This window comes from Orcinus orca, chromosome 2, assembly GCF_937001465.1.
Source record: "Orcinus orca chromosome 2, mOrcOrc1.1, whole genome shotgun sequence".
Lineage (NCBI taxonomy): Eukaryota > Metazoa > Chordata > Mammalia > Artiodactyla > Delphinidae > Orcinus > Orcinus orca.
In genome coordinates, this window is record NC_064560.1 from 201063044 (window position 1) to 201075902 (window position 12859).

Genomic DNA, 12859 nt, shown 5'->3' on the forward strand with positions numbered 1-12859 from the left:
GCCCCCTGTTAGGAATTGCTCTGATGCCCCCATGGGAGGAGGGTGGGCGGGGACACAGGCTGCCCGGTAGCCCTGCCAAGAGGGGCTGCCCCTGACCCGCCACCAGCCCAGACCCGGGACGCTGCCCAGGTGCCAGGAGGGCGGGGCGAGAAGGTGCTTCCGGGTCTGTAGCTGCACAGCAGGGTCTGCGGCGCTGTGCCCTCCCCCACCTGTCATCCGCTGCCACTGGGTAAAAAGCAGAAGTGACCTGGGGAGGAAAACTGCCGGGGTGGGGCTGCCGAGGGTGTGGGGTGAGGCTCCCCCCCCCTCCCCAGAGAGATGAGGCAGAGGCAGCAGCCCCACGTGGAAGACACCCCTGCTCACGCCGGAAGCAGTCGGTTTCCTCTGCAGGGTGCTGGAGCTCCGGCCAACCTCCTTAACAGCAGGTTAGGTAACACCCAGGGGGGCTGCTGGGCTGGGGGAACTAGGGCTGGTCTGGCCATCAGCTCAACCCAGCGAGCATTTACTGAGCACCTGCTGTGTGCACTGCCCCGCGGAAGGTCCTGGAAGGCAGGGATCACGGCCCTCCAGGAACCCACGGGGGGGGGGGGGCGGGGGGCGGGGGAGCGCGAGGGTCAGGCGTGCGGGGCGGGCCAGGCCTGCAGCTGGTCTCCCGGGGTAACCATGTACGGGGTGCAGCCAACCCACTGAAGGGGCTTTGCTCAGGGCTGGGGAGAGCCCAGGTGGGAGAGGGGTGTGCGTGTGCAGCTGTCTCTTCCACTCCAATCGCATGGGCTCCTCCCACCCCAGAAAATTCAGGTCAGTGGCAGAGCTGCTCCCACTTCCGGCTCCTCACCCGAAGCTCCGCACCCTTGACCTGTCACCGCCCTCACCCACCGGGATGGGCCTCTTCCACCCCAGCCCTGCTGGCACGCCATCACTTCCTCACCACCTGTGACACCAAGGCTCGCTGGTTTACCCACACGCGAGTGAACCCGGGGCACACGCGTGCGGCACGTAGGCTCACATGCACTCACGCACACGCACACGCACGCTGTTGCACACGGACGTGCAGGAACCCTCGTAAGGGCCCCAGGTGAGCGGGAGGAGCGGGGAGCGCTTGGAGTCACCCCCCTGCCCCCCCCACCCTGGCCCATCTTCCTCCTTGTGCGGGTCAGGTGGCCTGGCTCCCCCGGTTAGGATGGGGTGCGGGCAGGACCCCGGGGGGTGCGTTAGCACCTGCAAGGTGTGGGGCAGAGCCGCCCCCCTGCCGGCTGAGCTGACGTCAGTGGACGTCAGGCCTCGGCCACAGACTCGGCTCCCCGTCCGGCTTCCTTCCCCGCGCGGCCCTGTCCCTCCTGCATCCGCCCCCTTGTCCCTGTGCCCTCTCCCTAAGTCTGTGCCAGCCAGGCTCCGGGGAGGTGGGGAGGCGTCCATCTCTGCCCCAGGAGGGTTAGTTCCCTGGGCTGTTTGGGGTCCCTTAGGCTCCATGTGAGTTTTAGGATGGATATTTCTGGGGGAAGAAATGCACATATTGGGATTCGGGGCGGGTTTGCGGTGACTGCAGACCACTTTGTAAGGACGGTGAGCCCTCCAATCCCCGCGCATAGGACGTGGGCCCTTCACTTGAGTCTTTCTCCCACTTCACTTCTCTGTGGCTTCCATTGTACAAGACGTTTCTCTCCTTGGGTCAGTTCATTCCTAAGTATTTTATTATTTTTGATGCCCCTGAAAATGCAACTCGTTTCTACCCCAGACCAGCTACATCAGCCTCCCTAGGGAACTTGGTAGAAATGCAAATTCTCCGGACGCAAATTCTCCGGACGCACGGTAGGAAAGAAAGAAAAGGAAATGGAACTGATCTCTTTATTTCCTCTCCAGCTTCTTTGCTGTTAGTGAATAGAAACACAGCTGATTTCCAGGTTCACTTTGTATCCTGCTACTAAGCTGACATCATCTCTTTGTCCTAACAGGTTTTTTTGTGGAATCTTTAGGATTTTCTACATCTCAGATCACACCACCTACCAACAGAGGTCTTTTTTTTTTTTTTTTTTTGCGGTACGCGGGCCTCTCACTGCTGTGGCCTCTCCCGTGGCGGAGCACAGGCTCCGGACGCGCAGGCTCAGCGGCCATGGCTCACGGGCCCAGCCGCTCCGCGGCATGTGGGATCTTCCCAGACCGGGGCACGAACCCGTGTCCCCTGCATCGGCAGGCAGACTGCCAGCCGCTGCGCCACCAGGGAAGCCCCAGCAGAGGTCATTTTATGTCTTCCTTTCCCAGCTGGATGCCTTTGGGGCCAGTTCCCCGGGGATGGCCCATTCCACTGGCTCTGCACAGAGAGCCCTCTCCGGCCCGTCTACATCAGTGTGACTACATAGGACACTTGTATTTCCTACTTTATTCTGCAGAAAGGCCCCGGGCCCCACCGTGAACTTCCCGTTATCGCAGGCGGCTGTGTGCTGGCCCCCGAGGCCTTCCTGCGGGCAGAAGTGACGGGGCCCTTCTAGAAGTGCGAGCGCTACCGCTACCATCAGCCTTCACGTGTGCTATCGTGCCTTCAGGTGCCACAGGGGCATCTGTGGTCCCAGGCGGAGCCCCAGAAACCCCGATCAGCGTCAGGGAGACAGTGGGCACACTTCCATCCCCTGCTGCGGCTAAGAGCTACCGCTACGGCCTGCGTGCCAGGCCCCCCGCCCCCCCAGCCCCTCCCTGCCCGTCGGAGCCAAGAGTCGCCGTCAACGTGATCAGGGGAGCTGACCCTGGCTTTGGGTTACCGTCCTCCACGCTTTGTGTCTTCACTTCCAGCCCCAAGTGTCCGCACGTGAAGACTTCTGAATACTGCTTCAGTGGAATACTGATTCAGTGGACCTCAGTAGGGCCATTCAGTATTTTAATTGCTTCCAGCCCATTCTATTTTTCTAACGATTTGTCCATTTCATCTATGTTTTCAGAAATGTTGACATATGGTTGTTTACAGCACTCTCTAATTACCTCTCTTTTTAAATTGATGTTTGCACTTCAGAAAATTTAAATGTATATACAGTAAGATTCACTCTGCTGCGTTCGGGCCTGTAGGTTTTGACAAACGCACACGGTTGTGTATCCACCAGATGCTACAGAAGAGCTCCATCACCCCCAATTCCCTCCTGCTGCCCTTGGGAGACAATCCCTCCCTGACCCCCAACCCCTAGCAACCACTGATCTATCTCCCTCTCTCTCAATTTGTCTCTTCCAGAATGTCACGTGAAGGGAATTATACAGCCTTTTGGGTCTGGTGTCTTTCCCACAGAAAAGGCACTGGAATTTCATCCCTGCTGGGCACACGGATAGCCCCTTCCTCTTACGGCATCCGTGGACGGACCTCAGGGGTCACCTCCTCACCAGCTGGAGGACACCTGGTTTGTTTCCAGTTTGGGGTGATCATAAATGAAGCTGCTATAAAGATTCATGCATAGGCTTTTGTGTGAACATAAGTTTTCCTTTCTCTTGAGGAAATACTGAGAGTAGAAGTCCTGGGTCACCAGATGGTGAGAAGTGACCGCGCTCTTCCACGGGGCCGCACCACTTTGCGTTCTCACCTGTGATATGTAAGAAATGTTTGCTTCACAATTTCGTCAGCATTTGGTGTTGCCATTTTATTCATGTCACTAGCTTCCACCATTCTCATGAGTATGCGGTGGCATTGCACTGTGATTTTAATTTGCATTCCCCTAATGGCAAAGGACGGGGAGCATCTTTCCATGTACTTATTTGCCATCATCCGTGCTGTGTTCAGATCTTTGGTGCATTTTTTGGGGGGGTGCTGCATTGGGTCTCCATTGCTGCGCGTGGGCTTTCTCTAGTTGCGGCGAGCGGGGACTACTCTTCGTTGTGGTGTGCGGGCTTCTCATTGCGGAGGTTTCTCTTGTAGAGCATGGGCTCTAGGCTCGCGGGCTTCAGTAGTTGTGGCACGTGGGCTCAGTAGTCGTGGTTCGCGGGCTCTAGAGCGCAGGCTCAGCAGTTGTGGCGCACGGGCTTTGTTGCTCCGCGGCATGTGGGATCTTCCCGGACCGGGGCTCGAGCCCGTGTCCCCTGCATTGGCAGGCGGATTCTCAACCACTGCGCCACCAGGGAAGCCCCTGGTCCATTTTTAAATCGGGTTGCTTGTTCCTTTACCGTTGAGCTCTGGAAGTTCTTTGTATATTCCGAATACAAGTCCTTTATAACTGATACACGGTCTGCAACCATTCTCCAGCAGTCTGTGGCTTCTCATTTCCTTTTAAATCTAAAATTGTATCTTCTTCTTCTTCTTCTTTTTTCCGGTTCGCGGGCCTCCCACCGCTGTGGCCTCTCCCATTGCGGAGCACAGGCTCCGGACGCGCAGGCCCAGCGGCCATGGCTCACGGGCCCAGCCGCTCCGTGGATGTGGGATCTTCCCGGACCGGGGCACGAACCCATGTCCCCTGCATCGGCAGGCGGACTCCCAACCACTGCGCCACCAGGGAAGCCCCCGTGTCTTCTTTTTGATTCACATTGTTTAATTTGTGTTTTTTCTTTCCTTTTTTTGTGTGTTTATTTTTCTCAGAAGTTGGTCTGTTTTGTTGGTTGATTCTTTTCAAAGAACTAACTTTGTCTCCACGGACCTTCTCCATCACACCTTTGCTTCCTATGTCATCCATTCCCAAGCTTATTTTTATTTCTGTTTTCAAACTTTCTTTGGGCTTATTCTGTCCTGCCCCGCAAAATCTTCTTTTTCCCCCCATCATCTTCCTTTTATTTGATTTACAAAATTCAGGGACACCTTTGCATTCGGTATAAAATCTCCCCTCCTGCCCTTTGCCTCCCCCACCCCACGCCTCCTGAACTTCCTAAGACGGGGATGCAGCTCACAGACCCTGCGGCTTCCTTCTCTTCCACACATGCAGCTGGATACGTAGTGCTTTTTATTCTCATTCAGTGCTAGGTATTTAAAAATTCCTATTATGATCTCTTCTTTAGCTCACGAGCTTTTAGCAGCACGTGTGTGTTACAGTGCTTGTCTATAAACATATCCCCTACACTGTATTATATTTTCAAACACACGGCACAGTTAGAAGAATTGTACAGGGAAACCCCACATACCCAGCACCTACGTGTTACAGTGCACAACTCACTGTCTCTTTCATTCATCTCTCCATCCATCCATCCACCCATCCACCCCTCTGTTCCTCCCTCCTTCCTCCATCCATCCATCTGCCCACCTCTCTATCCATCCACTGTGCCCCCTCCCTTTTCCCACTTTCTTATCTTGAGAGCCTGACTACAACTGGGGGTGCTGCTTCCACACCCCGTGCCCTGGTAAATGGGAAACCAAGGACAAAGACCTGATGGCTGGATCCTTGGGGCTGCTGCCTGCCCACCACCCACCCAAGGGCCTACTGTGGGCTCAGGACAGGGGTCTCAGACATTCCAGGGGCTCAAAGTTTGCCTCCTAGGAGCAGGCAAAGGCTGAACCTTTCTCTGGACTGTGCAAGGTGTGGACAACCCTGGTCTGCGGGGTTAATCCTGTACTGCACAGGCCCTGAAAAGGGTCCTCTGAGGGTGACAGTGAAGCCAAGCCTTGCAGGGTGAGTTCAGGGAAGGGCTCAGGAAAGGCTGAACCCTCGGCGACTGGGACACGGGGTGGGAGTGAGGTGGGCAGGGGAGGGGCAGGTGAGCAGGCCCTGGGCATTGCAGGGAGTGATGGCCGGGCTCAGGCAATGCCACAGCGAGAAGTGGGCTATCCAGCCGACTTGCTCCTCCCTCCGTGGCGCTGGACCCTGGGAAGGCAGGTGTCTGGGGAGGGTCCCAGGGCTGGAGGTTGGCAGCGCCCCCCAGAGGGAGAAGCCTGCTTTGCAGGGCTGCTTCCTGCAGCTGAGCCTTGGTTCAGGGTGGGGGTCACTACTCTAGGCTGGGCTCCCCTCACCTCCTCCCCCGCTGCTCCCCAGAGTGGCCAGGCCCTGGTGACAGACGTGCCCTCCCAGCTGTCCAGCCCCAGGCCCAGGCCCCCACGGCCCCCAGGCTCAGGGCAGAGTCCTCTGGTCCCAGATGACCTCTCCTGGCTCAGCCACTTCCCCAGTGAGCCTGGGGCCCACCTTCCCCTCCTCCAGCTGGGCCAGCTGTCAGCCCTCTCCGCCCTCCAGAGGCCCAGCTTCCCCGCAGCCTGTTTCTCTTCGGGACAAGGTGGACCAGCAACCAGGGAATTCTCTTCTCTCCCCGCCCCCACCTCCATTTTCATAGGGGAGACAAAGGCATAGCCTGGGCCAGGTGCTTAAGGTCACCTCACAGGGACACAGCTGGGGACCCCAAGTTCCATCCACCTAATGCCCCAAATAGCCGCCTCCCTGTTCCCCTCTCGCACAGAAACTCCAAAATGAGGCGAGGAGTCCGCATCTCGGGAAGCCGCGGGCCGGCCTGGGGAACCGTATCGGCTCCGCTCCGCCGGCCCCATCGCGCTGCCTGGTGGCCATGGAAGACACTGCGCCCTCCGGGCCTCGCTCCCGAGCTGCCTCTCGGCCGCCGGCGGGCGCGGGCGCCTCCCTCGCCTCGCGGCCCAGAGCCCCTGTCCGGGAGGCGTCGGTGACGGCAGAGGAAGGCGGAGGTGAGGTCCAAGACCACCGACTCAGCCAGTGCTCAGGGCTTGCTTCTCCCCCCAGGGCCGCCAGCGTTCCCATCAGCAACCCAGGGGGTACCCCTCAGCGCCCCCCCCCACCCCGGGCACAGGGACACAAAACCCCACCCCCGCCAGATGCGCTGCAGACCTGGACCCTTCGTTTACCCCGCAGTGAAACGGACGTGCGGCGCCCAGGGGCACGGGGAGGGGCGGGGCATCCACCGGCAGGAGTTGAGGGTTCCGGGTTCTCAGCCGTCCCGCAGCCCTCCCCCATGGGGGATCCCGAGATTCCCTTCTCCCTCCCCTCCTCCCCTCACCCCGTCTAGACCCTGAGCCTCCTCGCTTCTCCCCAGGCCCCCGTCGCCCTGAGCTTCCTTGCCCCCTCTACCCCGGCCCCCGCCCGGACCCTCCCAGCCCCTACCCCCAACTCCCTGCCCCTTTCACCCCCGACCCCTCCACCCCTAACCCCTTCCATCCCTCCCCCGACCTAGAGCCGCCGCTGCCCCCTCCGATCCGCGGCTCGCCCCGGGCCCGCCGGCGGGGCAGCCAGGCTGCGGCGCACACCCACCCTCGCCCGGCGGCGGGCCTGAGCGCGCCGGGGCCTGTTGAGGCCGCCGGCAAAGCAGCGCCGGGGCGGGCCTGGGGCGAGCGAGGAGATTTCGGTCTTGGCGGCCCGGAGGGGGCTCCAGGCAGCCCCCGAGGGAGCCAGGGCGGACAGAGAGGAGGCGCGGGGCAAGCGGGCGTCCTGGGTCCCCGCGCGAACGCGCGCCGGAGAGGACCGCGACCGGGTTCCCAGGCAGGACCCCATCCCGGGCACAGACGGGGTTCCCCGGGGTGTCTTTTATTTGCACAATACTCTGCGAGGTAGGTACTGCTATGGTTCCCATATTCCAGATGCGAAAATCGAGGCACAACTGGGATTCGCACCCAAGATGCAGACGCCGCCCCCAACTCACGTAGAGGTTTGCTCAGAAACAGTTGGTGGGTCATGACCTGGGGGGGTCGTCACCGAGCCCCAGGGTCTCACCTGTATGTCGAGCAGGACCCGCCCCCCCCCCTTCCAAGGTGGTGAGAATTCCCGGCGCATGTGCCGGCACCCAGGGCCAGGGGCGTCCACTTCCGCAGTCAGAGTCCTCCTGTGCCAGCCCTCCCTGCCCCTCCCCGGGGGAGCGGCAACCCCTCGGGGCGCGGAAACTGGGAGGCGGCGGAGGGGAGACCGGCTCCTGCCAGGGCCGCTCCGGGGGTGCAGGGCTGGGCCCCCGACCCCGCCCTAGGCCCGGGGGCCTCCCCCGCCCCCTCGGGAATCCAGCTCTCCGCGGGGCCGAGGGGGCCGAGGAGGTGGCGAAGCCGAGCGCGCTGACACACGCGCCTGGAATTCCCGGGGTGGGGGCGGCCGCCGGCCTCCGCGACCCCTCCGAACTGGGCCGGCCCCAGCCCGCGGGGGCAAGAGGAGGCCGGCTCCCCGACGGGGCGGGGCGCGCAGCGAGTGTCTCCTCCCCTCAGGGCCGCCAGGCGCGGTGCCTCCAGGTGCTGCAGCCCTGCCGCCCTGCGCGTTCCCACCCGCACCTCACAGCCACCGCGCCACTGGTGCGCATCCCAGCTGCCTCGGTTGCCCGCTCTGTGCCAGGGGCGTTCCTTCCATCACTGCAGGGGTCACCAGGGTCTGGGAGTTGATACATGGACGGTGTCTGGAACGGTGTCTGGTGAACCCCCAGTGAGGGGGGCTTGTTACAGCTGCCGTGGAGGAGAGACAGGCCGCGGGACCCAGCGACAGAGCCCCGTCCACACCCCTTTGGGTCGGCTCACACGTGCTTGTGTGGGGATGGGTCACACAAGGGTGTGTGCCCTGTGCTCCTTTGTGTGTGACGGTGTGGGCATGTGAGTGTGTGCTGGTGTGAATGTATGCTCACGCGAGCATGCACGTGTGTCCATGTGCCCACAGGAGTGTGAGTGTGTACACACACACATGTTGGCCACTTCCATGGCGAGTTGTGCAGTGCAGTGGGGGGTCATGGGTGCCACACACACACACACACACACCCTGTCAGCCCTCACCAAGGAGCACTTTGCCATCTGGGGGTCCAGGCGTGTGTGGTGGGCCCAGCTCCTGGGGAGGGCAGGCCTGTGCCCCAGCCACAGATATTCAGCCCAGCTCATCCTCCAGGCCAAGGGATCCCTGAGCTGAGGTGACAACAGAGCCCAGGAAGGGGAGCCAGCACAGGAAGACCCCAGTCCTGACACACAGGCCACTGGCACCAAGGATGGGGGGCGCTCACCGAAGGCCAGGACTGACTGGTCCCAGGGAGGAAGGGTCCTCTGGGCAGAAATGCTGGGGAGCTGGTGGCCTTCAGGGACACTGTCACCAGAACCAGAAGAACTGTGGTGCATGGAGCCCCCTCCCTGGAGGATGTGCCCCACACCCACTGGCAGTGGGAGGAGCGGGGGTCTCAGGCTACAAGCCAAGGCTTGTGCTTTTGCCCTGTGTCCAGAGGCCAGGCAGGTGTCCCCGAACCCCAGCCCAGCCCTTTACCCAAAGGCCAGCGCGGCCCCATGGACTGGCCTGGCCCCTCTTTGGCCTGTGAGCCCCGCCCTTCCAGGCTCCGCTCTGTGCTCCCCCCCCGTGGTTTTGGGGGCCGGTGGATGACCCTGGGTTCCGTCCACCCCAGCCTCATCCCTCCTGCCCCGACCATCAGTCTGCTGGCTCTGACCAGACAGGCAGCGTGGTGCCTGTGGCAGGACCCCAGGCAGGGGCGGGGAGGCGAGGGGGGAGCCCGGGCGGACAGGGAGCCCCACCACCCATTCACTCACCAAAGCCCCATTCAAAAGGCACTGGGGGCCTCCAGGCCAGCGCGCTGGTGGCTGCCCAGGGACGGGTTAGAGTCAGGGTGGGCCTCTGAGGCTGGAGGATGGGAAAGGCCCCCCGAGGCGACACGCACTCGGGTCTGAAAGGGAGTGGGCGCTGCAGTCTCCCGAAGACCTCGGGAGCCTGGCCAGCGCTTCTCCCAGCCTGGACTGGCAGAGGCCTCAGGCTGACCACATCCCACAGCTGAGCACCCGCAGGGCATCTGCACCCCGCATAGCTGGGGCTGCCCTCCTCTCATGTGCAGACCCAGCCCTAGTCCCTGCTTCCCCTGCGGGCATCCTCCAGGGACCGTGTGCCTCGGCCCTAATGGCCTTCAGCTACCCGCAGGATCCGCTCCAAACTCCTGGCCGGTTGTTTGCAGCCTCCCCTGCACGAACCATCCCCCAGGGACGCTGCTCCGGCCCAGCAGCCCCACTGCCTGTGGCCCCCACAGCTCAGTCCCCAGGGCCTGCCCACTGCCCTGCCCCTCTCCCCATCCCCTCTTCAGGTCCTTCCTCACCCACCTGGCAAAGGCTCTTCCCTCACCCAAGGGCAGAGGGCAGGTGGCTTCATACCACCAGTGGCCACCAGGGGGCGCCATGTCTTGGATGTGGCGTTGGGGTGCATCAGAGCCTCTTACCTGGGAGCTGGGAGTGGGGACTGGGGTCAGAAAAGACTGACCGTTGGCTGCCGCCTTCTGGGCTTCTTGACGGCTCTGCCAGGTGGTTACTGTGAGCCCACTCCCCAGGTGAGGAAACTGAGGCCGGAGACGGGGATGCCACCCAGCCTGGCTCTTGGGAAAGTAAGGTTCGGGTCTCTAAGGGTTCTCCAAGTCCACCTTGTATCTGCTGTGTTGCCTCCACCTTGCTGTGTGACTGGGAAAGTCACCTGACCTCTCTGGTGCTCAGTTCCTCCACCTGTAAAGTGGGGGTGGGAAGGCATTGCCTTGGCCGGGCAGGGCCAGCCACTAGTCAGAGCGCGGGGCTCTGCCTCCAGCCTGTGCTGGCTGGTCTCTGTCCCCCTCCTCTGGAGCAGGGCTCCACCCCCACTCCCAGCACGGGTGCCTCTGAAGGCTGCCACCTCAGTAGGCCAGGCCTTGTGCCCGTAGGGTGGGGGTCTGCAGGGCAGTTCAGCTCTGCTCCAGCCAGCAGGGAACAGACTCTTCCAGGGTGCTTCTGGGGCTGCAACCAGGACAGGCGAGGTCGCCTTCCTGCCAGCGAGCGAGTCACCGCAGGCTGAGTGCGTACGTGTGTGAGCGCATCTGAGTGTGCGCAGGCTGAGTGCGTACATGTGTGAGCACATCTGAGTGTGCCAGGATCCTGGCCCTCAGTGTGACCCCTACCGGGGCGGCCCACCAACACCCTCTGCCTTCCGAGGCCCCTGTTTGCCCAGACGGGGCAGGCTCTGCGCCTCCCCTGGGTGGTGAGAGTGACCCTGCCGTGAGCAGAAGAGACCCAGGCCCCACCCACTGCCTTGCACCCTGGACCCCACTTTGGCCCCGCAGAGGCCCTGACCCCAGGCTGGCAGAGGGTGCCGCCTGCCCAGATGCTGGCAGCAGCAGAGTTCCCATGCTCCCTGGTGCCAGCCTTGGCACTCCAGCCCTGCCCCACCCTTGCCTTGTGGCGACCAGGGCACCCGGAATGTGGCTGTGGATTCCGTCCCCCGGGGCCACAAATTCCTGTCTCAGTGGGCGAGGGTGGAGGATGGCTTTCCACCCTTTGATCCTTGCCAATTCCAGGGAGCTGGGCACGCCCAGGCCTTGCCAGCCAGGCCACAGGGGAGGCTGGGAGGGGGGCAGGGGGCAGGTCTCAAACCCCTGCTCCCCCAGGCTCTGAACCCCAGCTCCCAGGGCCCAGCCCTGCTCCCCGGACGCCCCAGGGAATTCCTGCCCGCCGGGAGGTGGTCCCTGCCTCTCACCTGGGGGCCCAGATCTGCTCCCCGCCTTCAGCCTGTGAATCTCCAACACCAGCCCTGCCCCTCCCCCAGCCCAGCCCGGGGTGTCCGGAGGCCCATCCCCCCTGCCAGCTGGGGCTTGCCCTGCTCACCTCCACCCTCACGCCCCCCCAGGACACCCTGGCCTCACCCTTGACCACAGTGGAGCCCGCGCTGATCCTGGGCTCGTCACCCCCAAATGTGCTTGTTTCCTGCCCTTCCCCCACATCCTCTCTGAGCCGCTGACAGTTGCTACTCACTCAGTACAGTGGGTCACCTATGCCACGTTCCAGCGCCACTGAGCACCCTCAACCCTGGGACAAGGGGCGCCCTCTGAGCCCGGGTTGGGGGACAGAATCTCAAAACCCCAAGCGGGAGGGCTGGCGGAGGGGTCTCACCGGGAGCCGGGAGCGGCGTGGGGCTGGGGGCAGGTGGGCGCCTCGGCTCTGCCTCCTCAGCCAGCTGTCCCTGGGTTTCCGCACCTGCAGATGCTAATTGCCATAATTAGCACCCCTCCCAGAGGCCAGCGGGCCTTGGAGCTGGCCTGGGACCCGCTCCTTCAGCCTCAGCTACGTGCCCCCAGCCAAGGAGAAGGGAATCAAGGAGGGCTCCACGGAGGACGGGGAGGGCCCGGCCTCAGAGCCACACTGCAGGGCTCACAGGGAACCTTCGGTGTCAGTCACTCTCCTACCCACCTGGTGTGTGCACACGCTCTCCACCCGGTCAGGCCTTGCCCCCGACCCCTACCCAGCCACAGGACTGCCAGAGACTTGGGGTGTCCTTTCCCAGCCGGGTGCCGCCCTCTGGGGACACGGAGAGGATGGGGCCAGGCCCTCAGGGTCTGCACGCAGGGGCTGGGGGAGGCATCCTGCGACCGGAGCAGCCAGGGACGCTTCCTGGAGGAGGGGGCACGGCAAGGCCCCTTAGGTGCAGGAACGCATTCTTGAGCAAAACCAAGGTGGAAAGATGGAGCGCGGCGGGGCCCACGGACAGGCCAGGGCCTTCCACGCAGCCACGCACCTCATCCCAGCACAGCGGCTGGGCCGGCTGGGCCTGCGGATTCCTGCGCCACCGTCGGGCACTTGGCCGGCGCAGGGGAGGGGCGGGAGGACTGAACCCCGATCCCCCCACACCTGACCGGGCCCGGGGACAGCACGGCCCCCTGGCCAGACAGGGCGGCTCGGGGCGCCTGGCGGCGGCACAACGCAACATCCCCTAGCGTGTCGCAGCGGGCCGGCACACGGCCGCGCTCCAGCGCACGCCCTCAGCCCGCGCCCCGGCCCCGCGCCGCGCGCATTCCTGGCGAGGCCAGGCGCCACCGGCGGGAGGGCGGAAGGCACCCCCCGGGAAGAGGTGAATTCCTCCTCCAACAGCGGGGACCCGAGGCCGTGTCCACCTCAGGCCTGGGCCCCGGGCACGCTGGGGGTGGTGACGGGGCTGAGGGATGGTCCCCAGAGGGGTGGAGTGACGGCGCCAGGTGGCAGCCGGTGGGATGG

At 63.1% G+C, this 12859-nt stretch overlaps 1 long non-coding RNA gene across 1 annotated transcript; it reads left to right on the forward strand.

Annotated features, from left to right (window-relative positions):
• The first annotated feature begins 302 nt into the window (after window positions 1-302).
• LOC125963662 (uncharacterized) lies at window positions 303-10696 on the forward strand. The gene is made up of 3 exons (XR_007475924.1): window positions 303-425; window positions 1953-6577; window positions 7484-10696. It is a non-coding gene; the product is annotated as an uncharacterized LOC125963662 (long non-coding RNA).
• The last annotated feature ends 2163 nt before the right edge of the window (window positions 10697-12859 follow it).